Source organism: Sinocyclocheilus rhinocerous, unplaced genomic scaffold (assembly GCF_001515625.1).
Source record: "Sinocyclocheilus rhinocerous isolate Xijiao unplaced genomic scaffold, SAMN03320098_v1.1 scaffold522, whole genome shotgun sequence".
Lineage (NCBI taxonomy): Eukaryota > Metazoa > Chordata > Actinopteri > Cypriniformes > Cyprinidae > Sinocyclocheilus > Sinocyclocheilus rhinocerous.
Genome location: NW_015625031.1, coordinates 447804 through 448192, shown reverse-complemented (window position 1 = coordinate 448192; position 389 = coordinate 447804).

Below are 389 nucleotides of genomic sequence, written 5' to 3'. Positions count from 1 at the left end.
ACACACACACATGCTCTCACACACACACACACACACACACACCCGCTCTCACACACACACACACACACACACACACACACACACACAGCCAAAGAGCTAGCAATAAACTATCCAGAAATTTGAATGAAATCATTTATCTCACTTCAGCCCCAAACATGCAAAATACCTCCGGTTAGTGATCTGTGAAAGGAATAGTTCAGCCAGAAATGGCAATGTGCTAAAAATGTCCTCACCCTCAGGTCATCCGAGATGTAGATGAGTTTGTTTCTTCATCAGATTTGGAGAAATGTGTCATTGCATCAGTGTCTCACCAATGGATGCTCTGCAGTGAATGGGTGCCGTCAGAATGAGAGTCCAAACAGCTGATAAAAACATCACAATAATCCACA